Genomic DNA, 25,720 nt, shown 5'->3' with positions numbered 1-25,720 from the left:
ATATCGATATATATCGAGTATCGCCATTCAGCTAGAAAATATCGAGATATGACTTTTGGTCCATATCGCCCAGCCCTAGTTTGTATCTTTGAATTATCCTCTTATACCCCAACCAGTGAAAGCACATGACTTCCTTCCCTGAGTCTGGTTTTACTGTAGGTGTCTTGTTGTTAAAGGAGTCAGTCCCTCTCCACTGCTGCCCTCTGCCCTGTACATCCTCAGGTATTGAAACTGAATTAAACTGATGATTGGATGGTATGCATTTTCAACCTTAGCTTGGTTGGGTCTTAAGACTAAAAATATAATAAACTGGACTGAACTGAATTATAACTAGACTATTATGGATTGGATTGACATTAAGTGTATTCATTTTAACTTGTATTGCACTTGTTTTCATAATTTGTAAATGCAAAGAGAACTATCGGATTGGCTATTGGAACTAAACAGCTATATGTTGAATAAGAAAAGCACTTATGAGTCAAGTTAATCAAAGATCAAAGAAAAACTCTCGTTTTACTTGACACTGGAACAATGCAAAAAGGTTTTCTGGTTTGAGTCCATATTAAACCTGTTACAGAGTGACAGATTCTTGTGCAGTGAATACCAAAGATACTTGGACTTAGTTAGTTGAAAGTATCTATCCAACATAATATTAAAAGAACATTAAACTTAATTAAATCACATCATACTGCATTGGTTTGTTTCATAAGTCATCCCTGAAAAGTATTGAACCCATTTTTCTAAATACCTATCAAATAGTTTTATAAGAAAAAGGTGCAAAAAACTGATTAACATGAAGCTTTGTAAAGATGCATTAAATAAAAATGAACCAATCTAAATAATCACTGTGTAAAAACTAATATATATCAATGACTAATTACATTGAGGACTAATATTCCCAATTATAGCACGGATTTACTTTAATAGATACACCTTTAGTGGAAGCAATAACGGCATGCACAAAATTAAAAAACAAACAGCAAGTGAATTATATTTACAGTGCTCAGGTGAACAGAAGAGGCAGCAGTTTGCCAGCCAGAGAAGGGGGTAAGAGGACACCGACAGGCCAACCACCGCCTCAGAGGTCGTCTGGGGCCTCTCTTCTCTGCCTCTGGCTTACGGCAGCAGCATGGTCTTGCCTACAGTCAGGAGCCCTGGACAACAAGAGCAGAGGAGGAAGACACGAATGACGTCAGGTTTCACACACTGCGTGACTCATCACTGCTGCTGCTGCTAATTCTGGCAGGGAGGGGGGGAGAGCAGCTGAGAGCTCAGAGATAACTGGCACACGGGATTTAAAGATGAACACCCAAATGCTTAACTGTTCATTATCCGACCACCTTCCTCACTGTTTAAAACGTGTTTTGTACAATTTGAGAACCATTCTGGTTTGTTTTGTTTTTTTTAAAGAGCAGCATATTAGAATTGGCTTGTTCTTTTGAAAATTCTTCCTAAACAAAAAATATATGATATGCAGCATCTCACAAAGCCAAGAATGCTGAAGTTAATTCCTTTTTAAATTAAAGGACCTATAAAGTACCTTACCACAGCTTCCTTTCTTTGTTTTATTACTATGAAGAGATAACACCATTGTTGATATTCTTACTTTTCTTTCAAAATCACATACTCAAAAAAGTCAGAAAGCACCATTGTTTGGAGTGAAAGCTATCACTGTACAACTCTCATCTAACCAAAACAACATTACTCGGTTTGTAACATTATTAGCAAGACGATTGATACTGCTTAATTGGAAGCAGAAAAAACCCCCAACTCATGCAGCCTTGTTGAACAATGTAATGCAATACTTGGAGCTAGAAAAAATAAAATACTCATTAAGAGAGAAGGAACACATGTTTTACTCCATATGGCAACCTTTTATGGATTATTTTAACAAGAAAGACCCATGTAGGGGAAAATGAATGTAAAAACGGATGTAACATGACACCCCCTTTTTTTTTTCTTTAGTTTGAATGCCTTTGTTTCTATTGTATCAAAATATTTATGTATGAAACCATGCAGTTTTAATTTTCTATTTTCTGTATGTTTTGAAAAATGCAAAACCCCAATAAAAAGAAGTTTAAAAAAAAAAAAAAAGTCAGAAAGCAGAAGCTTCGCATTGACAACCCCCAGACTAAAAATTAAGGTGCACATTCTGTAAAGTGCATGTTGAGCCAAACATGCTCCAGGTTTCCAAATGAACCCTTGTAGAATGTACTCCCTGCAAGGTCTTCTTAATTTTGGATTCATTTAAATAAACGTAAAAAAAAAGGTATGAATGGCTGTTCATCAATGACTAATACTCTCCATTCAGTAACTTCAACCTATTCACAAAAATAAAAAAATGATACCAACATAACACACATTCATAATCTAGTTTCTGACCCTGAGAGCACACAATCATTAGCAAATGATTAATATGGCCTACACGCCTCTTCGTCCAGAGATTAACAGTAGATCTTTTGTCCTTGTCAAATTAAAGAAGTATACAAATACCACATATATAGGATTGCAATAGTGACATAAGACTCAAAAAAGGAAATCCGGCATCACTTATGCAACTGCTACCATCAGACTGCCTCATGGATAAGTGCCATTTATTGCATGTCCCTTTTGATACCACTGTGCTCCAAAATAAATTAAATGAGAGAACTAATCAGGAAGGGAATCCCAGTGTGTACAAGAGCAAGGCAGTGCAGCAGCAAAGTCGTCATCAGCAGCAGTATCAGCACTACATCACGGACCAGAACACCCACACGCCCCAAACCCCGCTCCGCTTGCAGAAACTTTCCAGACAGCAGCGCAAAATACAGACACACTGTACTGTAAGTCACATTGACTGGTTTCAAAATAGCCCTGTATTCATTTCACAAGTCAATCTTACATCTCATGTGTAAGCTGTCTTGATGGAAAGGAGCTGCAACAAAAGATGACAATTAGAGCCATTAATAGAGTTTATATGAATAAGCCAGCTTTATCTATGGTCTTTTCTTCCTCCTGTTTCTTCTATGGTCTCAGCAAAACTCCCTTGCAGGTTCCCTCAGCGTGGGTACGCGCACACACACACACACGGTTGCCAGGGAGATGATAACGTCATTCTCAACTGCTGCTGTATGTGTTGAGTGAGTAAAGTGAGAAGAAAAGGGACAACCATGATATTAAAAATTAAAACATGGATGGAAGCAGAGAAAACACAAATTTTGCTTAGAAAAATTACCAAGAAAAAAATAAAAGAGGGAGAACTCGCAGTACTCTGTCACCTTATAAATTAGCCACAAAAAGAAACCCAAACTCCCCATATCACAGTAATGGAAAGGCAGGGAATTTAACTTGTTTTACAAACGTACAACATGGGAACCTTGCAGTCATTGAGTCAAACATGAACTCCTCTGTATATTGACGTATTGTAGATTCACATAGTTAAAACATTATAATCGAAAGGAGGCACATTTTCACACGACTGAAGGTGACCACAAATGGACCTCTAAACAATAAATGTTTGGATCAAGGGTGTACCACTAATTTCTCTGGGAAAAATAGGGCATAATAATAAAGACACTTCCCTTGGAGCCAAACCTGATGTCTACAATAGTTTATCATTGGTAGGTGGCATCATGACAATTTCTTAGGTAGACAATATCAGCATTTTAGATAGCCTCACTTTGCAATTATTGTAACATAACTGAACTCCAACATGAGACCATCCCTTTTAAAGTAGCTAAAAAAGGTTTGGCGTGTCGACCAAAAGATTGCTACAGTTTTATCAGGCAGCTCTTGACCTATGTTATGAATGAAATCAATGAATAAGCTTTATTGTCGCTGGGCCAGCGTCCGAGCACAGTGAAATTACTATTAGTACTATTACTATTATTACTGTCTGGTTTGGAAGTGTGTCTGCAGAGGAGGAGAATCAGCTCAATAGGGTTGTGCTCCCTTTCTCAAAAAGCACTGGCAGTACAGTCCCAGTCCAGTAGTTACATCTACAGGATCAGGCTGAAGGCGAACTTGTTAACATTTTAAAACTCTTCCTATCTTCGCAACTCTTTTTTTTTTTTACCATCTCCTTTCACACAGAAAGAAAGATGAACAGAAGAACCACTACATTTTATAATGGCATGTTATTTCAGGCTGTATAACTTTTTAAATCAGACTATTAATTTCAGTTTTTAACAATGGACCTATGAATGGTGTTATGCCAGTTTCTTTTTTTATGGTCCCAACTTTCTTACGTTTATGGTATCAACTTTCTTATGGTATTTATGTTGTATTTTCAGTGTTATTTTAGTATTGACTCTGGAGCCTAGATTCTAGTTGATTGTCTAGATTTGTGAGGATGTATTGTGTGATCGTTGAGTGTTTTTATCGTTACGGTGTAAAGCCTACTGCAACAATTTTCAATCAACTTCCAATCATCAATATGGCAATGAAGTATTGAATCTTTGCATAGCCATACCTGGCATGACCATGCCATGGTACCAATTTCTCCGTCAACTGACTTGTTCGTCAACTGTCTTGGTGTGTGACACAATAGATCAACCAAGAAAAGAAGGAAGCTGGGAACATGAAAGGTGGCAATATCACAACAGAATATGATGTACTTTGGTCAATAAATCTACTCTCCCTCCCATGTTTGTACAGTGGCACAAGGACAACAGCAATATTAATATGCCTATTCAAGCTACAAGCACATGTAAACTTACTGTCACTTAATATGACAGTAGTATGCCTGCCAAGTATGTCTGCCAAGGCCTAAAACATCAACAACAAAAATCCTGGATCCAGGTATGCAAATACAGGGCCAACGGTTTTCTCAGCCCCTTCGGCCGGCGTGTCTCCACTACGCTGTAGCGCCACACAAAAACCTTTGGAAATAGCACGATCGACCACGAGGTGACAGTAGTGCACATTTTTTGCTTTTCACTAACAGCCAGCAGCATAAAAAATGACTAAAAACAAGAGTGCCGCAAAAGAATTAAGAGAAGAAGAAACGAATTAACAATGGATGCTACTAAAATAAAAAATAAAAATAGTAATAGTCATACACCAAGGTTATAGCGATTGATATTAAAAGAAAACCCTCCGCTGGACCTTTACGTTGGCATAATATGCTAACAAGACCTCACCGGTCCATGTATCATTCTTTTAATCTCTAACTTGATCCAACGTACTTGTAGCAAAATGTCTCTGGTCCAAATGCTCAAATGAATTGTGGTCACAATGTATGTTCACGTCACGTGAGTACTAAACATAATTTAGAGATCCCTGGTCTCGAAGAACCGGAGGAATGCTGTTATCATTGGTTCCCAACGCTACTTTCCCCAAAACATTCCTCCATGCATCTTTTAATTTATAATACTAAATCTCTGACATTTGCAAGCCACTCTCAAATACCATGAAACTAACTGTTGAAAATATGTTAAAAATTATTAATTAATTCCAATGCATTGAGTTAGGAAATTGATGTAACTTTTCTGTTCATAAACTGTAATCTCCCTCACAGTATGGTCAAAGAGCATATACAGAAAAAAAAGTTAGCCACTCCTGCCTCCATTCAGTCCTAATCAATTGACTAGTTTTGTACACTTTCAAAGACTGTCATGGTGACAGGCAATTAGCTAAACCAGAGAGTCCTGCTCACTGGTTCAGGTTACATCAAGAACGTCCGTGGGTGAAACAAGTGGTTTCCACGCTGATTTATTGTCTTTTCAAAATTGTGAGTATTAAGACAGAAATGTATATGGCTACATCCAAAAGGTGGATAACCTAACATAATAATCCATACCATATGTGATCTGTCAAAATAGCTGTCCAGTTACAACGTTTTCCAACAGGACAAGTCAAAGGTATCAGAGGAATTCTTCTACACAGCAGCTAAAAAAAAGTAGATAAAATGTTTATAGCAAGTCTTAATGAGTGATGAACTCATATCTGGTCAAATTTTATCTTCAGGACAAATTTATGAATCTTAAGTGGTGATGTAGTCAAAAAGCATTGATTTGCATATTTGGCTAACTGCGTTGTCTAATTGTGATTCATTTTAAGTTGCACAGTGTGTGCAAATGAACAGAAAAAACAACAGGATTTTCATATTTCCTTCTTGGTACTAATCTGCTACACAGAATAAATATTTCATTCATTAAATTACTTCAAATTTCACAATGAAAAAGCATGCATGGCAAAAACCTGCCTCTCTATTTTCGCTGCAGCGGCTGAATGAGAAATGAATGTACCGGTAATGGTGAATGGAGGCGCAGAGCGCTGCAAAGAGGAGTGAGCATGCACATACAAACCCACAGAAGTAAGTGGGAGACACACACAGGCAGCTCAACGCAATTCGGCTCTTCTATATTCAGCTGCGCACCTCGCCCATTTGACGTCACACAGAACTCCTTTCACCAAAGGCAGTAAGGTTATGTCTTCACGGAGTGGAGGCTGATGTGTGTGTAGTAATGACAGAGTGTGTGCAAGCTCAGTGACTGCACATATATCAGCAGCCCTCACAGCGAGAGTGCACCAGTGCTCGACTGTGTCAGAGAGGATTCCCCTCTGCGTTGGTTGCACAATTTCAAGCAGGGAGGGGAAGAGGGGCCTGGCAAAGCACTTTTAACTGTAGAGGAACAGTCCAGGAACATTTGAGGTATGACAGAGCGTGTGCTTCACTTTCATAAAATATGTATAGATACAGTAGCCAATAAAATACGATAACACAAATGCTAATGAAGGCAACATGAATCGTTAAATCAACCGGAACACAGGATTTCTCATCTTCCATTTCATCTCTGTCCGTGTGTTTCTCTCTACCAATTTCACAATGTTGACAGGATACCCCCGGACACAGACACACACATATACCAGCCCCTCTCATCAATGTCTGCATTCATCCACCTACTATAAAATGTTAACTCTCTTCTCTCCCCCATCTCTTTCTTCCTCTTAATGTGTCTTCTTAAATTGTCAGGCCTGCTGCTGACGCCATCCTCCTCCACTCAGCCAGCCCACTCAGTCCTGTGGGACGAGCTATGACTCATTCTCCCCTTCGTTCCTTCCTCTCCCTCCCTAGTTACCTATCTACCTTTCTGTAGCCCTTTCCTTCTACTGCTCTCAAGAGTTAGAAACTATAGCTACTGTATGTGCTGCGTATTGAAGATATAGAAGGTGTATGGAGAGAATAAATGAGAAAAGTATAAAAATAAGCAGAGAGAATCCCAATAAGCTATATTATTGATAAAAGGTAAGAGTGCAAGAAATTTGTGTTTTGTATATCAATAAAAGATTACTTGTAGGACAGGTATAAAGATGTGAATAAGAGCAATGAAACATTCACTTTTAACAATGAAGAAAAAAATAAACCAAAAATGTAAATACTGCAGAATTTCTTTAACTTTTAACAAAGTTAATCTGCAGGGGTTCAATGATGTTTCTAAGTATCTTGTACCTGATGTAGTGAGTGTCATGTTCAGGGTGGAGAGTGGCAAAAAAAATCCTGATCCTGAACTTTTTTCTTGGTGGGTAGGGGTGAGGGGGTGTTATGCACTATATAATCGCATAAATAGTGCATTTTTTGCTCCAGAGTTGAGGTCAGTCATTTGATTGAGTATCAACTGATACAGCGTCTCGATCCAATACTTTGGTAAACTACAAAAAAGAAGAAAAAACTAAAAAAAAATAAATAAAAAAAGGCCAGCTCTGTCCTTTTTGTCCAACCAGTTTCCACTTTGAAATATTTCAAAATTGCAGACATTTCTAGATGCCTGTTTCATGTTTGTGCTACGTTTACACCAATATTACCAACTCCTTAATGAGGAAAATAGCTATGGCTATACATAACGCAATATACGTCGTTAGTAATTGAAAAAAAGTTCCTAGAGGAGCCTGAAAACTAACCAACTATTGCAACAAATCCACAAAAATGGCAACATCAGCTGGATAGTGGCAACTACTACTCTAGGCTGAAAGTTATGTCTGCTCTACCCTTGTAATCTGTAGCAGCGAAGCTTATTTATAGACAATATAAATTAGTAATGTAATTTAGTGAAATAGAAACTAAAGAAGTCTGATCATTTCCACCCGATCCTTCAGAAAGAATTCAGAAATTACGAGATCCAATTGAGATGTCACTACTTTTTAGGGCTGCCACTAACAATTATTTTCTTGTCGATTATTTTTTCAATTAATCGAAAGTAAGACATCACTTTGTGTAAAAGTCCATAATTCTAACATAAATTCTGCCCAGTGTTCTAAGTCGGAATGGTTTTTCATCACAAGCGTATTAGACATACCTTTATTGCTTGATATAAACTCTCCTGGCTTGGTAAAAAAAATCATCCCCCTCAGAGCTGTCCTGGATGTGAAACCACATTTTAACATTTGGACATTTTACCTTGAAGTCAATGGAGATCGACTCACTTTTGCAGAAAGCCTATACTGGTCATTGGAGAAACAGCAACGAAACTTAGTTCTGCGTGAGAGTTAATGCAGAAATGAAATGGTTGGCGCGTGGGTTTGACTGCTAAATTTTAGCTTCGATGCTGAAGCTCTTAAAAAAAAATTTAAAGAACCTCACTGACGACTAACTCAGCACACTGAAGTTTCTTAGCAAACACTAGCATTTTAACACAGCAAACATGACAGTCAGTCACAAGCATGTTTCAAAATGTATGCCATTCCTTAAATGTCCTTAAGATAGATCTTGCCAATGTATGGTGATTAGTAAGGTCACTGTGTCTCCTCAAGTACTATAAGGAGATATATGGATGAATCTGCCTGTTTTACTTGAGCAGCTGATGTAACTGTGTCAGAATGAAACTGGGTGGCAGCTACCATGCTCATTATAAACCTTATGTAATTCATCATATTATTTTAGTGTGAGAAGCAAGGAGGTATGAAAGGAAAATGCAAGATAGAACAAGAATAAGGCAAGAGAAAGATGGAATAGAGGGCTGGATAGCAGACAGGAAGAGAGGAAAAACTTCTCAATGATGAAATAATCTGCACTGTTATGCGATTGGGCCAGGCTTCCACCAATGAGAGGACCAGCTCCATGGCAACAGGCTCTGTCACCAAGAGAAAAGCTGCCATATCCCTTCAACACCCCCATATTTTTTCCTTTCCTTTTCACTCTCATTACTCCCCTCCTTTACCCAATTACAAAGCCCAGCGTATTTTTCTCTCTGTATTTGCATACAGAAAAATAAACTGGCACGGAGAAACACATAGCAACGGCAAGTGGAGTTACTTAAAGCCTGGAAAACCCAGCTGAACTGCACAGACACTATCAAGACACCTGCATAGAACTAAACATGGCTTAAATATGTACTCACTGGCACTCAAGCACTGTGGAGCTTTCAGTTATCAGAAGGTGAGTCATTCTCACACAGTTCTTGCAATGAGCAGACTTACAAACACTTCCCCTACACATCTTGATGAAGGCAAAGATTATCTGGTTTGGCAGATTTGATTCTTGAACTAAACAGATTGATCTAACGGACACAAAAACAGACATTTAGGTTAAGTAAATAGACCCAAGCAGACAGAAAATGCCCTTACTTCACATGCAAATATGGACTATGAAAGGTCAGTTGGTTTACAGTCAAATGCTGTCTTGGTTACATTAGACCTAGCACTTTAAACTTTACTGAAAGCTAATAATGGACGGTATTTGCCCCATGCCACATCTGAAATATTAAGGCGTTCCCAGGGTTCGACATTAACGCTTCCACACTTGCCTGAGACCAGTTAACTCTGTTTCTCAGCAAGCGGGATGTCTGATCCACTTGCCCAGTAAAACAAATGAAAAATAAATGGAGTCAGCCAGTCATCTCGGATACTTTTTGTTTCCTGACTTGTCAGCCAGTTGGACGCATGTTGTTTACTGTGTTTTAACCCAGAACTCGAATGAACCTTAACTCTTTATAAATATAGAGTATTTTCTCTATCATTATGCTCCTCCAGCTTACCAATCTAAAACACCTTTGCCACCATTAGCAGGTAATGATAGACCTAGAGTGATTTAACTCTAGTATGTTCCTTTAACTTAACACAAAGAAGTCATTATGTTCACAAATGTTCAGATCCATTTTCCATTTGGAGCAAGCAAGTTTGGTGCTCTGGCAAGTTAAAACACTTTTAAATTAAACAAAAACTTGAGATAAAATGAATTATGAAAGTATGATGTATGGTTTCTTTTAAAAAGGAGCAATATGCAAGCATGTAGGTTAAAACAATAGAGCCCTGGCTAACTCAGTGGGTTGAGCCCCCATACCATGTACAGGGTGCTTGCTCTTTTTCCAAATTAAAATTCCAGACTTTTCCCAGACTTTTTTAAAACTGATTTTTTTTTCCCAAGACCTTAACTTTACGTACTTGTATACTTGTGTGCCTACTGCCTACTTCATTGGTTGAGATTGTACCAATTGTGTTTATTAGAAATGTTTGTTAGAATTTTTTATAGGCTAGTATTCAATGAACGAATGCATTATTCACAGTAAATTATGTTTTGACTGATGAAAACTATTTTTATAGTTTATATATAAACTATAAGTTGTATAGCCTACCTTTCTATTTCTCATTTCACAATGCCTCTGAGCATACTGTAAAATTCTACCATACATTTTTTCCCCATACTTTATTAAGACTTTCACACAAAATTCAAGACTTTTCTAGGTCTGGAAAACAGTGTTTCAAAATTCCATATTTATTAAGACTTTCAAGACTTGCGCAAGCACCCTGATATAAAGAGGCCATCGCTCTCGCACGATCAAATCCTGCCTTGTCACTCTTTAATGCGTGTCCCCCCCACCCTCTCCTCTTTCTACCAATTTCCTGTCTGGCCACTGTCAAAATAAAGGCCACTAGAGGACCAGAAAATCTTTACAATTCCAAACATAACCTAATAACGTCAAGAGTATTGGAAGAAATCAGTGCAGCCATGTCACAAAAATAATTACTATGCATTTGGCTGCTGAGATTTCTACCGAGTTAGCACGCTAAATAACTAACTACCGGTTCATGCCATGTGTGGTGGTAGCAAGCAACATAACATCCTCAGTACAACATGACATTGAACTTGTCATTCATGTAGGTACTTCCCCAGGGTAACCGTTTTACGAAATACAAACAAAAACAGTAAGGATGGCCAAGGCTCTCGGGAGGAGAACCTTACCACCACCACAACCACCCAGTACAGGGGGAAGAAACGGGGGGGGGGAAAAAATAAATAAATAAAAACAGGGCTAAAACCAAAGTAAATAATTGGCAGTGTGTCCCCATTGGAGACAGTTCATGGACAGCAAAGAAATAAAGTCTGATGTTGAACTTGCCACGTTTCTTTCAGATCGAAAAGTAATTTGATGCAGAGTTCGGTTTTGCTAAAAATGTTTTATGGTAAACCAACTTAAGGCGCCAATGCAATACTACATGTACTGATCTTGACTATGTCTCGCCTGCCTGCTGTGGACTGATTCAGAAACGGATATGGTTTTAGAACTGATGGCGAGGGTAGAAGGTAGGCCATTCATCACAAGTGTATTAGACATAACTTTATTGCTTGATATAAACTCTCCTGGCTTGGTACAAAAAAAAAAAAAATCATCCCCCTCAGAGCTGTCCTGGATGTGAAACCACATTTTAACATTTGGACATTTTAACATTGAAGTCAATGGAGATCGACTCACTTTTGCAGAAAGCCTATACTGGTCATTGGAGAAACAGCAACGAAACTTAGTTCTGCGTGAGAGTTAATGCAGAAATAAGATGGTTGGCGCGTGGTTTTGACTGCTAAATCTTAGCTTAGATGCTGAAGCTCTTAAAAAAAAATGTAAAGAACCTCACTGATGACTAACTCAGCACACTGAAGTTTCTTAGCAAACACTAGGATTTTAACACAGCAAACATGACAGTCAGTCACAAGCATGTTTCAAAATGTATGCCATTCCTTAAATGTCCTTAAGATAGATTTTGCCAATGTATGGTGATTAGTAAGGTCACCGTGTCTCCTCAAGTACTATAAGGATATCTATGGATGATTCTGCCTGTTTTACTTGAGCCAACTCACTTTGTACAACTATACTGCCCCTATTTTGATTGTTGTGTTGACTGTGAATTTAATTTTAGCTTCCCATTATAAATTGATACTTTTAAAAGCTGTAGATGAGAAAGTGCGAATTTCAAGCTTTCAGGCAATTACAGCAGCAGCAACTCCAAGGTTAGATATTGATTTATTCTTTTGTTGATCTGCCTGCAGTGCTTCCTCTCTTTTTCCCACACATTAGGCAATTAGTATGCAGGAGTGACGGGTACACCAACTACCTACCTCGAAAGTAAAACTCCAAAGTCACAAACAAAGAATATTATGTACTTAAGATGCACACAGAAAGGGATGCGCACACACAATTTCTAAACACGAGGAGATGGGCTTATGTCAGTCATAGCTGAGCAGCTTGGTTTAGTCACTCAGCTGTCCCTGGGCAGTTTTACCCGAGAAAGGGGCTAAGATGATGAGACACCAAGGGGGAAACACTACTGGCTCTTGCAACATGACACCAAATGGGTAGTTTCCATCTAATTTGGGGTTGCTGCAGTGGTCATTTGTCTTTTCTGTTTCTAACTGCCAAGAAAATACAATTATGGGATCATTATTATTGTAAGAACATCAACTAGCCAAAGAGAATTTATCACAATGCCAGATGAGAGATACTCGCATGTATACAGAGAGAGCCATTATATAAAAAGGCCACATCCAACATAAGACAGATTTGGGCCAAATGAATAAGAAATGGAAGAGATGATGAGGAAGATTGTGAGCCTGTTTTAGAGTCATCAACAGCCAAATAGTTGAGGAGGAAAAACCAGGTAATCGAAACCTGAACAGTGCTCAGTCCGCCAGGATGGCTTACTATTTATAGTGCAAGATTTTTTATTCATAAAGGGCTCTGTTGTTGTGCTTCCCCTATTCCCCCTTTTCTTTACTCTTGCACACCCTGTTCCTCAAATAAAAAGACACTGATATACACATATGAATTTGAATTACATCTACAGATCAAATACATTTTTCTACATTTCAGCGTTGAATACAAGACTTTCCACATGCCTTATATAACCTGACAGGCTATCCTTTTTCTTTGTACACCTCCCTCTTTCCTTCAGAATGAGTGCTGCGAAAAAATAACTCCTACGTCACAGGGACTCCACCCCACCAGATCTCCTCTACCCTCCCACATAGGGACATTAAGGGAATTCCTCATTAGCAAAATATTTGTCTCAAGTATCATGGCAAATGTATGTATATATGACAAGGTAGTCTAAGCAGTAAACATACACATTCAAGTCACCATTCATGGCAGTAACACTGTACTTCTGTGCAAGACCAAACAGGACTGCTTTCTAGTTTTGCCACAGTGACAAGATCAGTTACACTTACACAAATGTTGCGAATGTTATTAACAGTGTATGAAACCACTGTCAATTAAAGTCCATTATATGATTTCTTGGTGCTTTAGTTACATAGACATTAAAGAAATACACTTGACAAAGAGAAATAATAACGCACGATGACAAGCAGCAATTACCCCAGCTACAATGGCTGCAAATGAAAGCAGATATACTGCAAAAAGAGGTTACGTCTTACCAACTAATTGCTGAAACCCATTTAAAAGAGAGGCACAGACTCACATTGGAAATCCTTATCAGAATGTAAAGTACAGCTTTCTACCAAACCAAGCTGAATTAAGAATCTCACAAATACATGTAGTATTAATACGAGAAGAAAAACCTTTGGATCAAAATTGTGATTAAAGTTTTACCTCACAATGTATTCCAAATAAATTAATTTAATTTCCTGCAGAAGGTAGACGCAGTTTGTTCAGGTCTGCCACCATTTTCAAATCCTTGTACTTTTCTTCATCTTTGGCATGTTCTCTTTTTGTCTGTAACTCTCCTTTGCCCTCTTAATGAGTTTAATGAAATAGTCAGGAAAAGATTATTTTGATTTCCTCCTTTTTTCCTGAACGAACTATTCATTCAGCACAACTGTGAGAGATAAAAACGTGCACGCACACGCACACACAGTGTAACAATATATCGTGCCACGTCACGATGTGTGTCATGGAGTTGACAAACTGTAGCCCGATATTGGCTTATTAATATATTGTGTAGCAACGCGCATCCTATTGGTGCAGCGGGATCACGTGACGGCCGCGCCTCGACCCGCAGACGAAAATCTTACTACGCTCAGAAGAAACTAGTACCGTTTTGCGGTCCCGATCACTGGACTCTTGCAGGGTTTTGAGCTCCCAACTTTTACTTCTAAGGTGCATTAATCAATCTTTTTTATGGTGTAAAGATTGTGTCATCCTCAAAGGTGGGAGCGGATGAAACAATAAAGGGGTTCACCCTACGGCCTCAGGCTGGGAGCATGTGGCTGAAGCTCTTAGCTCTGTCATAAGCTAAATAAGAGTAATGTTGCATTTTGAGTTTGGGACTTTTCATAGTTCATTTATTTACTTATTTAATTTTAGTTGTTCAATTTCTGGAAAAGAAAAAAGTCAAGTCATACATGAGCTAAACTATTCAGTTTGTGGCAAAATATTTTCACTTGTATGAAACTGAAGATGCATAATGCAAACGTGACATTTACTTTAGTTCAGTTTGTGGAAAATGGTTGGCCTGGCTTGCTCTTTAAAACTTAAACAGTTAAAAAGCATTACAAACTGTAACAATAAGGCAAACGCACAGCATTGTTTTGTGTCTTTCGAATTAAAGACCATTTTTTCCAGTCATATGTTCCTCATTAAAGGTTGTTAAAAAAATACTGCTATAATATCATATCGTTATCTTGACCTCAATAGTATTGTGAGATTAGTGTATTGTTAAACCCCATTTTATATATATATATATATATATATATATATATATATATATATATATATATATATATATATATATATATATATATATATATATATATATATAGCTCGCAGGAAGTTGTTGTTTTTTTCCCCCCTTTCCAAAAAGAGCCCAGCTCATACCTGCAGGCTATATGACAGTAAACAGTCTGTGAAGACACAAGCAAATGTTCATCACTCTCCTTTTTTTCTTTAAATAACTATATAAAATAATAACTGTAGCCTCTGTCTGGATAAAACAGATTGGTCTTAATATACTGACAGCTGCTGGTAAAATGCAACACTGCTGCAATGGTCAAAATTAAATAATACTCAGCGGGGGTGGTGAACGGTAGATAGTGGAGTGGAATAATGAAACCACCTCATTAGCAAGGAAAAACCTTAATCCCACAAGACAGCATATTTGCATGCTCTCCCTGCAGTCACTTAACTGCAAACGTCAGCTGAAAAATGTTGTGGAAAAGAAGTAGTCAAAAGTTCAGTGACAAAAGAAATATCAGCAGGGAACTTTACATAAGGTAGTAGGGACATCTGTCTCTCAGTTAAGTTCTTCACCTGTCAGCATGGGACCAGGCTTCATTGGGTAAAATCTGAATAAAGAAATGCAAAAAAACTAAACTATTCAGGCAGTATGTTTAGGTAGTCAGTTGATTTTGGGGTTCATACCATTGCTTAGCATAGATTTGACAAATTTAAGCAACCCCAGATTAGAACAATGCCTCCAAAACCTAGTTATGATTGGTCCAGCTTGTCATCTGCTGCTCCTCTCACTGTGATGAGGCAAGCACCCTGAAAGTGACCTGGATTCAAACCACATGACCTTGATTGGTCCCTCATTCCAACATGGCTGGAACAAGTTTCTCACTGGATCAGTTACAGTTAAATAATTTGCTGCCAGTAAAGACACACTTATCAATGCACTACTGTTTCAACAGAAGGATCTTATCTATTTGCTTAGTTAAATTCAGGCAGTGACTTAGATAAATCCAGGGAGAGATGTTTTTATATGGTTTTTTTTTAAATCATTCTTAGTATTTGTACAGATTTTTTTTTTCTCCTCACTCTCATATTGCATTTTATCAAAAAATTTGTTTCAAATAAAGGCTGGCTACTTTCCATGGTTTTCCTCTTTTTATTTTAAGAAAGTAGACATGTCTGAAATATTGACTGAAATGCAGTACATTGAGGCTAGTTAAAGAGCATTAACATCACTATTTCAGTGGGACACTCTGGTATGTAAAACTACCATAACTCGTTAATATTTCATCATTTATTCAAAAAAAGAACCACTGCAGAGCTACACACAGCATGCTTATCTCATTACAATATTGTGTTCTCCCCTCTTAATGCAGACACACTGAATCTGTAGATGATCATGCCTGGAGCGAAGGCCGGTAACAGTTTCCATCTGAGAGTTTTTTATGCATTACTTCCTTTTTATATCTCTTTAGTAACTTTTCAAGAAAGTCTCTGAAGAAAAATGTCAAACGTAATGCCACCTGACTGCAGGAACCTAAAAGAGGTCACACTAATGGCACTTTTCCACTAGTAACTACTCAGCCCGGCTCGGATCACCTCGACTCGGTTTGGCGCTTTTCCACTAGGGGTCTACTTCTGCTGAGTTGATACTTTTCCTGTAGCTACTCTGCCGATGTTCTAAGCAAGCTGAGTCGGGCTGTTTCTGACATCATCACACTACACGCCACCGATTGGTCGGGTTGTTGGCCAGTCAGACGTCTGAGTCAGGATGTGACATCAGTGAAAAGAGCAACTCTGACGGCGGCTTCTTGTTCATTTTATTCGACAGGCAATGGCAGCGCAAAAGTCTGTTTCGTGATCCAACTCTGAGGTGCAGATGTTCATAAACCTGGTGGCTGACGAGAGAATTAAAAAGGGATCTAGACGGGCGATAAGGAACGACAAGATCCACCAGGAGCTCTGTCACTTCATAGCTGCTCACGGCTCCCAGCTGACTTTTGAGCAGCGCTGAGACGAACTAAAAAAAAAATTAAAAAGCATCGCCGCTTGAAGCTTCTCTCTCTCATTTTTTAACTTGACATCAAACAAAAGCCACAGACCCAGCAGCACATATATCATCTCCTCCAGGTTCCACATCTTTGGTGTGGTTGTCTTCATCGTTTAGATCACACAATCAAATACGTCACAGCAGCATCGCTCCAACCCGCCCACTTCTGCTCCAGGTAATGAATTGTTATGGAAAAGAAACCAGGCCAAGTTGAGTCGAGCCGAGCTGAGATGAGTAGAGCCAAGTAGGTACTAGTGGAAAAGTGCCATAATGCCTTAACATTATGATAATCAGGCACATTCAAAATTTTGGGTTACGCTAATCTGACGTAGTACATGGTACTAAAAACATGACCACAGTCTTTTCATTGAGTAACAGATGAAAGAAGTGGCAGCACAGCAGCTTAAAAAGACATGAATGATGATGATGATCATGTTCTATCACTTTTTATTTAGTGAAGACATAACCATGAAAAATACAACCAAAAAGTTTGTTCGTACATTCAAAATAAAAATCATGAGAAATGATCATATGGGCTGCTTGCCAGATCATCCAGGAAGAGCAGAAGCTTTCCGAGAGAACGCCCTTAAGCAGTGTTCTCCAATCCTGCTCCACGATGGCTTCTGCCCTGCATGTGTTATATTTTCCTGCTCCAACACAAATGGTCATTAATGCACTTGCAAAACCTTAATGACAAGATGATGATGTTCATTGCAATCAGGATTGGGGAAGACTTTGCCAAGCATGACAAACATTCCAGGTGGAAAAAGGTCTAAATTCCTCTAAAAGCATTTTATATGCTCTGAATTTTTGCTCAAACTCAAAATGCCACTTAAACTACAAAAAGAAAACCGTCTTTTTTGAATATTGACAACTAGCAACGTAATATTTTCCATCAGCTCTTAAAGAGGTGTTTATATCACCATATCTGTCCATTATCAGATTAGCACTGTGGGTTTGTGTTTCTGAACATACAATGCGTTTCATTTGATTTAGGTCAGGGATAGTACTGAGGCTCAGTGGTTCCTGCTAACACCTCACCAGTCAACATCTTGCAAAGCATAAGCAGCCAGAGAAAACAGATGGATGGTTGTTAAGTATAGAACTTTCTAACACCACTAAGCCAAGTTAGAACCACAAACCAACATATGACTCTGCAATCCTAGCGTGGCCTTGGCAAAAGGTGGAGGTTGACCACATAACTAGGATAAAGGAGATGGCATTCACTAATGCCATCTAATACTGCTAAACAAGCCCAGATACTTCTGCACTTGAACAGCCAGATAGCTTCTTTCACAGGACAATAAGAATAAAGCTTAGAAACTAAGTAGGAGCCAAGGGAGGAGCTCTGTAATGATCAGTAAGCAAAGACACCATTAACAGACCATTTATGAACACAGTAAACTGGCAAGTAGGAATGGGTGATATTTTACCGTTCACGATAAACCGTCAAAAAAATTCCTCACAATAAGAATTTGTCATCTCGCTGTAAAAATGATAAATTCCTGTTGATGTTTTTGTGTAAAGATGATTTATGGTTCTGCGTTAAATCCATGCACAACGTATGTGAAGGAAGGAAGGAAGGAAGGAAGGAAGGAAGGAAGGAAGGAAGGAAGGAAGGAAGGAAGGAAGGAAGGAAGGAAGGAAGGAAGGAAGGGAGGAAGGAAAGGGGAGAAGGAAGGGAGAAAACAAGGAAAGAAGGAAGAAAGGGAAAAAAGAAGGAAGGAAGGAAGGAAATGAGCCTGAAAGAAAGAAAGAAAGAAAGAAAGAAAGAAAGAAAGAAAGAAAGAAAGAAAGAAAGAAAGAAAGAAAGAAAGAAAGAAAGAAAGAAAGAAAGAAAGAAAGAAAGAAAGAAAGAAAGAAAGAAAGAAAGAAAGAAAGAAAGAAAGAAAGAATAAATTCCCGTTGATGACGTTTTTATGTAACAAACATGGCGGATCTGAGGGCGAGATAGATTTATAGTTAAAAAGGTGGAGTTGAATTGGTATTTTTTTTATCGTCATTTTTATCGTTATCGGGATAAATGCCAGAAATTATCGTGATACATTTTTTAGTCCATACCGCCCATCCCTACTGGCAAGCTGCAACTGCTTGTACTTAAAGCATACAATTAACAACAAGCTATTAGGAAATACTACATAACAAATATCTATACAGCAAAAAAGGCAATTGGAGGCATTTGTCAAAAGATTCAAGAAGTGTTTGTAAAAACACATTACAGTTGCTATATGGATCCAAGAATTTCAGAGTGATTTTTAATGTGATACAAATGTGTATACAGTTTCCCTTTTGATTATGCAACAACCCTCCACCTTTGTATCAATGACAACAAAGTCAGTGAGATATCCCCAATCCCCAACACGAGCTTGAGGCAGCCAGTCAACTCCATTCTGTCCTGATTAATAATGAATATCAAAGAAAGCAATAAAATATGAAAATTAGAAACAAAGATAATCAAGCACAAAGAGTGGAAACACACTAGGAGAAAATTAGCTTACACAATAAAGATGAGCAATGAAGAGGAAACAGAGATGCAGAAAGAGATGAACAGAAACAGGAGAGAAGGGAGAAGCAACAGCAACAGCACCATGCTTGGTGCTTGGCAGAGATCTATAAATAGCTGTTCAAATCTCTCTAGAAAAAGCCACTCTTCTACTTATGCTGCTGCAAACCGTTTCATAGGCAGATGCAGATATGGATACCTGGCAAACAAACACTGATCACTTCTAACTAGATAAAATCTTTTTTCCCTACGTCACTCCATAACACAGAGCACTGAAGGTTCAAAAATTATACAGGCTTGTAGACCAAAATAAGCAGATTTATCACATAATTATTTGCTGATCCCAACACTTTTCACTCTTTTCGCTGATAAGCCTGCATAACAATTTATTGATGCTTCAAAATGTGATAAGTATTGCAGAAAGTGTACAAGATTTTTAAGATGTATAAAGACCAATTAGCTGTTGGGTATAAGGGGGAAAACATGGCAGTAAAGCATGCTTTTCCATCTTTTTTGTGCCCTTAGCAACAGAGACTGTAGATACGGTGACTCATATATACCAGTTCAAACTGTGGATTAGCCTTTTTTCAATGATCCCGTTGTTACTCCAGCAACTGGACTTTCACTAGGAAAGATATGTTGCTGCACTGTGCAGACATTTTTTTTTTCTTTTGTTTTTTTCCTCCCCCTCTCAAAAGAGACACATACCGTTTCCCCAGAGCAAATGTTTGAATTCTGTTCTGATATTCCATGCCATGATCTCAACTTGTTTATCGCAATCTTGCTGTCTATTTTTGGCTCCAGTGTCAGAAGGTAAAGCTAAAGCCAAGGCACAGAGAGACAGTTTCTCAACTAACCTCAATGTCTTGGTTGATTCTTCCTCAGTGTATTTTACCAACTGTGGATTGTAACAAAACACCACCAAGCACATTTCTGATTCATCTCAGAAGTTCATTCCAAAGGTATTCGTACATTATCTAAACACTAAGATGACTTATATTTACTTAGCTTCATTTGCTGCATTTTAGGCCAAGTATGGGATTAAAGATGACAAACTTAAAAATGGCATAGTGCAATAATTAATGTAACTATTAACACACTGCTAAATACTGTGCTATATTTTGTCTCAGCATCTTTTGCTCACACAACACGATGGATGTCAAAAGGTATAATGTTAAACTAAGTCAAATAAACTCAAACATATGGAATCATTTTTTCTTTGTACAGAAAACATGCTGAGTTTTTCTAAATGTCTCATATAGGTTCACAGAAAAAAAAAAACATAGCTTTGTAAATAAAGTGTCTTATATGTAGTAATCTTATATATGTTTTTGCCAGTACTCAATATTTTGAGAATAAGGTGTATGCACAAAAGGTAATTACAGAAATGTTTTGCACATATGGCTGACTGTGCAAAAAGCTCAGTCACCATAATATCTGTGCAACTTATTTAAACGTTGCAGCAATGGGTTGCAGCTGGGTAAAGTATCCGACAGCCAAAAAACTTGCAAAACAATTCATTGAGCAACAAGTGAGAAACTGCATGAGGACCATTGCTTAAATCACAATACATTAGTGATTTGATTTGTGACAATCCAGCAATTTCTCCATCTGAGTTTGCAACCTAGCAACAATAAAAACCGTTTCATTTGGTTTTATACGATTATATTATGTACCAACATAGCAAACACCTTCATCTGCAAATCACTTTTAACTTCACTGAAAATCTTTGGCTTTAACCTAAGGTGCTCACAAATTTGTGAATAGGCAATATTAGTTGCAAATTGTAGTTTGTACTTCTTGCGTTGGCAATGGCTATCGTGGCAGATACAGTATAGATACCAGCTGATAATGTAGAAAGGCCATCAAGACGAAAAGAAATGCCATCCTGTGTGCCACTACACCAAACTCTCCCACTGACGCATCACTACCCAGAGTGGGTGTGTCCCTTCAGATCTCAAAATTGTGTCTATCCCCTAGTTAGACAGGTTTCTGATAATGTGTTATATTTGAGCTCTGCTATGTGCCTCTACCGTTCAAGAGCCTTCTCCAGAGTACCCTCATCCCTAGGGAAGGGATAACAGGCATCCTAGGGAGGCACTGAGACACCTGCTTCTACGCTGTATAGTGCACTGAAATCCAATTGTAATGGATTACATTTAAAGAATGACTAGCATGCAAATAATTGAAGTAACTATTAATTTATCAGCATTTTATAAATATTTACAATTAAAGTGCATGCCCCTTGACAAAAACAAATCAATGATTATTTAATGCACCTTTCAATAACCATGCTTTTTTTTAAAAAATTGTATACATGTTAATAAGAGCTGTCATTTGTCTATTTACTGTACAATAAGTGAAAATAACCGAGTCAAATTCCCTGTCTTGGCCAAATAAACCTGATTCCGACTCTGATCAAATGGTACTCTCTAAACTGAAATGAATATAATATAATATATATATATATATATATATATACATACATACATACATACAGTTTTTATATCTCACCACATATTACTGAATTACAAAATATCTTCAAGGTTTTTCCCTTTTTGTCCAGGCCTACATTGAGGTAGGGTTGTTTACGGACTAAATACAAAACTGACTAACTTCTTTTCAATTATTTGCAAGAACATGAAGAATTTCTTTCACTTAAACACAGGCAACTCTGACACTTTCTCTACTGTAGTAGTAGTAGTAGCAGCAAAACGCTGTCGCCAGAGTCCTAACAAACACCAGGAAACTGGACCGGTCGTTGAAATCGCTACACCGGCTTCCAGTGAGTCAAAGGATAGAGTTTAAAAAAGGAAGGAAGGTCTACAAAGCACTGAATGGTCTTGGACCAAAATCCATGGTTGATCTGTTAGTTCCTATGAAGCTCCCAGACCCTTGAGGTTCATCTGGATCTGGTTTGTTGTGGTTCCCAAGAACCAGAACCAAGCAAGGTGAGGCAGCGTTCAGTTATTCTGCTCCTCACCGGTGGAACAAACTTCCCGTAGACCTGAGGTCTGCTCCAACTGTCAGCTCCTTTAAATCAGGCCTTAAAACATTACCGTTTACTGAAGCATACTCTTAAATAAACTTGCACTTTTGATTATTTTAACTATTTTCTCATCATTTTATTTGTTATTTACTGTTCAATTGTGTCTTGCTGTTTTTAATGTTGATGTAAAGCACTTTGAAGTATCTTGTGTTGAATTATGCTATACAAATAAACGTGCTTTGCCTTGCCTTGCCTTGCCTTTGCATACTACAGTAGATTCTGATAATCAGTGCAATAACACAGAAATACTTCAGCGTGCAGTGGAATAAGCGACACCTTGTTGACACATTTCAATGTGGGCTTTGGACATGACTGCAATGTTTTAAGTCTCATTTCCACTACAGTCACTCATTCACTCACACATAGGGTTACAGTTACAGTCTCTCAAGCTACGGGGTTAAAAAATGTAAGAACATATTAACATAGCCATTCGTGTCTGCCCATGCACAGCGCGAAAGATACCAATACCAAAGATAGCAATAAACCAAAAAGTGACTTCAGCAGAGATAAAACAATAATAATAACAATAAAAATAATAATAACTCTACAAAAACACTTTTGTGAGTATCACATGGGCTTTGGACATGACTGCAATGTTTTAAGTCTCATTTCCGCTAGTCACTCACTCATTCACTCACACATAGGGTTACAGTTACAGTCTCTCAAGCTACGGGGTTAAAAAATGGAAGAATATATTAACATGGCTCTTACTTGGTACTCTTAAATAAACTTGCACTTTTGATTATTTTAACTATTTTCTCCTCATTTTATTTCATTTACTGTTCAATTGTGTCTTGCTGCTTTTAATATTGATGTAAAGCACTTTGAAGTATCTTGTGTTGAATTATGCTATACAAATAAACGTGCTTTGCCTTGCCTTGTAGTTAGTCTACAGTAGATTCTGATAATCAGTGCAATAACACAGAAATACTTCGGCATGCAGTGGAATAAGCAACACCTTGTTGACACATTTCAATGTGGGCTTTGGACATGACTGCAATGTTTTAAGTCTCATTTCCACTACAGTCAGTACTGGAGTTGAGGGGGGATGAGGGGGGATGGCATCCCCCCCTGAAATAAAAACGGTCCAAATCATCCCCCCTGTAAAACTGCCATCCTCCCTTTCCATCCCTTATGTCATTTCATCAATGAATGTGGTTTTACTGCTATTTCAACATTTAGTCATCACCAGAAAAATAACACCAGAAAAATGTGACAATTTTCACCTGTTTCAGGTACATTTTCACTTGAAATAAGTAGGAAAATCTGCCAGTGGCACAAGATTTATCTTCTTATTACAAGCAAAAAAATCTTGTTCCACTTTCAAGTGAAAATCTACTTGAAACCGGTGAAAATTGTTGTTTTGTTCCAGTGATGAGTCTTGTTTTAAGTGTAATGAGATTTTTTTTACTAAAATGAGACATTTTAACTAGAAATAAGACAAATATTCTTGTTAAGATTTTGAGTTTTTGCAGTGATCCATGTTACTTATCCTGTGAAGGACAGAGTCATATTGATAAGTTCAGAAAACTGTTTTTTATTGTTGTGTTTTGATGTATTTGATGTAAGCCCAGTGGATATTTAAAGCTTACAGAAGGCTGCATTTAACTGCTGCTATGTCATTCCTGCAGTATTTCTGCAGGTGTTTTGGTCAGTGCTATTATTTGTAATATTTTATATTATTTGTAATCAGCACAAATTATCTGTCCCCATATGATAAAATCCACCATCCCCCCTGATTTTCTTTTACAACTCGAGTACTGACTACAGTCACTCATTCACTCACACATAGGGTTACAGTTACAGTCTCTCAAGCTACGGGTTAAAAAATGTAAGAAAATATTAACATGGCCATTCGTGTCTGCCATGCACAGCACTTTAAAGATGGGGCTCCATACGTGACTAAAGGCTGATTTATGGTCCCGCGTCACACCGACGCAGAGCCATACAGCGTACGGGTGCGCGTCGCCGCCGTCGATTTAACGCAGAACCATAAATCAAGCCTTAAACATAGTCGACCATGGATTTCTTTTAAGAAGTCATTCCTCGCGGTTTTAGCTCACCGTGTTTTCGGAGTCCTGCGTGGAAAAAACCCCTCCCGAGTCGTGGTCGCCGTAACCAAACCGACGGCGGTATTTGTCGCTGGTTGCCGTGCAGTTTAGTGCAAATACTCCGCTAACAATAGCTAGCCGAGTATAATTAGCCACCTACAACACCTAGCCAGCCTGCTAGCAGTCTCCACTTCGGGTTGGAAACTTGTGTTAAAAGAGGCTCGGCGTGGGGAATATCACGTGTTTTTACGGCGAGGGTGAATCCTGCTATGGAGGATCTTCTGTCATTGTCGGGTCTCAACGTAAAGGTTTGGTTTGGGGGTGTTTGGGGCTGGTTTTAGCTCCCCAGATGACTTACCGAGGCTGTAGCGATGATGGTGCTGCAGCCGACTGTCAAAATAGCGCCGCATGCGGGGAGAGCGTGGTGGACGCCGAGCACAGTGCTCCGACCTGATCACAGCAAAAACGCCTGGTTATTATTATATATATATAAAAAAAGGATGTAAATTAAAAGGGGGGAAACTAAAAAAGAAAAGAAACAAAACGCTATTCCCCCCTTCTCGGCTCCGGCTTGTGTGTCAGCGTCACTTTTCTTTTTTTTTTTTTTCTCCACCTCACCGACAGTTTACGTCAGCGACGCTGTTCGCGGCAGCGAGGAAATAAAGGAAATAAAGGAAATAAAAAATAAAGGAAAAAATAAAAAATAAAGGAAATGAAAATAAAATTAATAATAATAATAATAATAATAATAAATAATAATAAAAAAATAAAGGAAATAAATAAAAAGTTGTATAGGCACACCCGTCGCTATGGGCGGGCCATAGGGGGCCGGGCCCGCCCATAGCGACGGGTGTGCCCCCCCCACTGGGGGCACGTAAAAAACAAACAAACATTTTTTTAATCTTTTTTTCATTAGGCTATTTTTTAGTTAAAAATACTAATGTTGCTCTCTTTATCACTAAAATATTAAAAATATAATATAAGAATGGTGTGTTTATGTTTGATTGGGAAATTTACACTGCAACGGCCAAAACGTCAGATTACGTAGGCTACTTAACGTAGCCTGAGTCAATAACCGTTACCGCGCAATTCGAATGAATGAATGAATCTGCGGTCTAGTTTTCGCTGGAGAAGATATGGACTTGTTCACTGCAGTGACACTTGTGAATAGCGCTTCTGACTGTGTGAAGACAC

At 38.2% G+C, this 25,720-nt stretch overlaps 1 protein-coding gene across 14 annotated transcripts in view; it reads right to left on the bottom strand.

The window, feature by feature from the left end:
* The window catches only part of LOC133448321 (R3H domain-containing protein 2), a 66,098-nt gene extending 40,987 nt beyond the window's left edge, over positions 1-25,111 (bottom strand). For 13 of the 14 annotated variants that reach the window (XM_061726732.1, XM_061726731.1, XM_061726728.1 and 10 more), the window contains exons 1-2: positions 24,885-25,111; positions 999-1,154 (exon numbers count right to left, since the gene is read on the bottom strand). The gene's annotated coding sequence lies outside the window, so the exon portion shown is untranslated. The other variant, XM_061726727.1, reaches the window with a different exon arrangement.
* Positions 25,112-25,720: the final 609 nt, after the last annotated feature.

This window comes from Cololabis saira, chromosome 8 (genome assembly GCF_033807715.1).
Source record: "Cololabis saira isolate AMF1-May2022 chromosome 8, fColSai1.1, whole genome shotgun sequence".
NCBI lineage: Eukaryota > Metazoa > Chordata > Actinopteri > Beloniformes > Belonidae > Cololabis > Cololabis saira.
The sequence above is the reverse complement of the archived record's forward strand: the minus strand, read 5'-3'. Positions and strand labels throughout refer to the sequence as shown.